Source organism: Octopus bimaculoides, chromosome 7, assembly GCF_046866305.1.
Source record: "Octopus bimaculoides isolate indiv1 chromosome 7, ASM4686630v1, whole genome shotgun sequence".
Lineage (NCBI taxonomy): Eukaryota > Metazoa > Mollusca > Cephalopoda > Octopoda > Octopodidae > Octopus > Octopus bimaculoides.
In genome coordinates this window covers 30725417-30729398 of record NC_142934.1, presented here as the reverse complement: position 1 = coordinate 30729398, position 3982 = coordinate 30725417, and positions in this window count along the sequence as shown.

The window sequence follows — 3982 nt, the reverse complement described above, 5'->3', positions numbered from 1 at the left end:
AATGTCTTTTCATGTGCCAGGGAGGTGGTACTGGCAACGATCACGTTCAAATGGTGCTATTTACATGCCACTGACATGGAAACCAGACAGCTGCTCTGGCAACGATCACACTCGAATGGTGCTCTTAGCACTCCACTGGTACAGGTGCCATCACGATTTCGATTTCACTTGCCTCAACAGGTCTTCGCAAGCGGAGTTTAGTGTCCAATGAAGGGAAGGTACGCATAAGTGGGCTGGCTACACATCTGGCAGAGGCCTTGGATTTTGGTCTCACTTGGCTTGCTGGGTCTTCTCATGCTCAGCATATTTCCAAAGGTCTCGGTCAGAAGTCATTGCCTCGGTGAGGCCTAATGTTCGGAGGTCGTGCTTCACCACCTCGTCCCAGGTCTTCCTGGGGCCAGGTCTTCCCGGGGCCAGGTCTTCCTGGGGCTAGGTCTTCCTGGGGCTAGGTCTTCCTACACAATACGCACATATATTTACAGCCTTAGTTTTAAGGTTCTCATGTCAATGATAAAAAAAAAAAAAAAACTTATACTTCCATAGATTGGTCAATATTCCAGTTTATAGAAAACCAAATAGGGTCAAAAGCTTTGCCATTGTTCTCAAAAGCAAGGTCTCACTGGTGTGTGTTGTAGGAGGGGAAATATTTGGTAGATTTGTTTCCACGAAAACCATACATAATAAAGAAGTCAGTGAAAATGAGAGAGACAGAAGAAGAGAAGTAGATGGCTGCTTCCATTGTATTTTTATAGGGTTGAGGAGATTGCATTTTTCAAGAATGAAACATTAGCATGTTTCTATAGTTTAGGACTGGTCCCTGTTGAATGAATTTTGCAAAGATAAAGTCTGGAGGGTATTGTTTTAGGATAATGTTGGGACTTGTTACCTTGTTGGATTAGGCTGATTGAAGAATTTTTCACATATATAGACGTAGGCATGACTGTAGTAAGAAGCTTGCTTTGCAACCACATGATTCTGGGTTCAGTCCCACAGTGTGGCACCTTGGGCAAGTGTCTATTACTATAGTCTTGGGCCAACCAAAGCCTTGTGAGTGGATTGTTAGATGGAAATTGAGAGAAGCTTGTATATATATATATATATATATATATATATATACATATATATATATATATATATATATATATATGTATGTATGTATGTATGTATGTATGTATGTATATATACATATATATATTCATATGCCTATGCATGTGTGTGTGTGTGTGTGTGTGTGTGTGTTTGTCTCCTTCTCTCATTACCATTTGACAACCAGTGTTGGTGTGCTTATGTCCCTATCACTTAGCTGTTTGGCAAAAGACACCAATAGAATAAGTACTAGGCTTACAAAAAAAGATATAAAGTAAGTCCTGGGATTGAATTATTCAGCTAAATCCCTTCAAGGCAGTGCTCCAGCATGGCTGCAGTCAAAGGACTGAAAGAAGTAAAAGATAAAAGAATTTCTTTTTAAGGTGGTCAGCTGGCAGAATTGTTAGCATGCCAGGCAAAATGCTTAGCGGCATTTCATCTGTCTTTACGTTCAGAGTTCAAATTCTGCTGAGTTTGACTTGGCCTTTCATTCTTTTGGGGGTCAATAAAATAAGTTGAGCATTGGGGTTGATGAAATCAACTTACCCCCTTCCCTTGTGCCAAAATCTGAAACCAATATTATTAATTTCTTTACTCGGATATATTTTACAGTTCTGGAAAATCTCACCTAAAAACTTCAAGGCTGTGCTCTAGTATGGTTGCAGTCTAATGACTGAAACAGCTAAAATATAACACACACACACAAACAGACAGATAGACACACACACACACATACAGGCATGGATAGGCACTTAGAACAAGTGTCTTCTACTATACCTCAAAGCTGACAAAGTCCTGAGTAGATTTGGTAGATAGAAACTGAAGGAAGCTCACTATATGTACATACATTTACATGTATGATTTTTCTCTGAGCTCTTCTTAAGAGAGTTCAAGCCACTTACTAACAAAGTGACAAGACTTTTTGAGTTAAGAGATTTCCCAGTGTTTGTAGATATATGTGGTTGAGTTTGTGTATTGGTTGAGCTGTTGATGCACACACTCAAGTGAGTGTGTCTGTTCACCTCAAGAATCTTAGATGGAGAATCTTTGGAAAGTCTTGCAAATCATCACTGTGCCACTAATAGATTGGATTTGGAGAATCCATATCAGTTTCTTTTGCTCATTCTTTGGAAAACCTAGTATTTCTACTTTTCCTGTGTAAATTTGTTTGTACATAGCCTAACACACATATGATAATGGGTGCAAATGAGAATTTATAGTCAGAGTACAAGAGATGTAAGCTGCACATTAATAAACCATAAATATGAATTAATGTCTATATATGTATATATGCATATGTGTATGTATGTGGATAGGTAGGAATGTATGTGTACATATATGTATTTATATGTAGGTATATACATATACATTTTTATATATAAGTAAATACATATACATTTACATATATATGCATGTGTATATATATATATATATATATATATATATATATATATATATATATATATATATGTATGTGTATATACATATACATACACATATATATATATGTATGTAAATATATGCATATAACATCATTTTCATTCAAGCCCATTTTCCATGCTAGCATGGGTGGGACAGGCCTCAGCAAGCTAAACCTTTCAGGTGAGATGACAAAGGACCAAGATACCTGGCACCTGGCCATACTTAAGAAGACTCATACACTACAGCAGTAATGTTATGACTGATCCTTCTGGTGGTGTAAAACACTCGTGGTGGTGCTATGTGAAAGTGCCTGTGTGGTGCCACATAAAAGTGCCCGTGCAGCAACACATAAAACCGCCCATGTGGCTTCATGTAAAAGTACATAGAACATTCTGTAAAGTGGTTGGCATTAGGAAGGGCATCCAGCTGTAGAAACCATGCCAAATCAGACTGGATCTGATGCAGCCCCCCCCCCCAGCTTACCAGCTCTGGTTATACCATCCAACCCATGCCAGCATGGACAATGGATGTTAAATAATGATGATGATTCGTGTGTATATATATGTGTATATATATATATATATATATATATATATATATATATATATTGTTTTTTTGTTATTGTTTTTTTTAACTATATATATATATATATATATATATATATATATATATATATATATATATATATATATACATACATAAATATATATATACTCTTTACTCTTTTACTCTTTTACTTGTTTCAGTCATTTGACTGCGGCCATGCTGGAGCACCACCTTTAGTCGAGAAAATCGACCCCAGGACTTATTCTTTGGAAGCCTAGTACTTATTCTATCAATCTCTTTTGCCGAACCACTAAGTTACAGGCACGTAAACACACTGTCATCGGTTGTCAAGCGATGTTGGGGGACAAACACAGACACACAAACATATACACACACATACATATTTACACATATATACGACGGGCTTCTTTCAGTTTCCGTCTACCAAATCCACTCACAAGGCTTTGGTTGGCCCGAGGCTATAGTAGAAGACACTTGCCCAAGGTACCACACAGTGAGTATATAGATTTATGTATATGTGTGTCTGTGAGTGTCACTCTAATGCATGAGGTGTTCTTTGCTTTCAATCTTCCACTTAATCACGTTTGGGCATGGTGAAATATTACTTACTTGGAAAGAGGTAAGAGTTGGCAATGGGAAGGGCATCCAGCTGTATGAAATCTGTTTGATTCATGTGATCATGCAAAAATGGATGTTTCATATAAGTATATATATGATGAGAACTATTATATTTTCAACCAAGACATTACAACTGTATCTGTGTATGTGCATATATTTACTCGATTGCTGACATTTATCAATGGTTTCTCCCATTGTTTTGATGCACTATTTTCTATCATTAATAGAATTGTTAGTATTTTTGACAACACGGGTATGCTAGTACAATATAAGCCGCTGAAATATTACG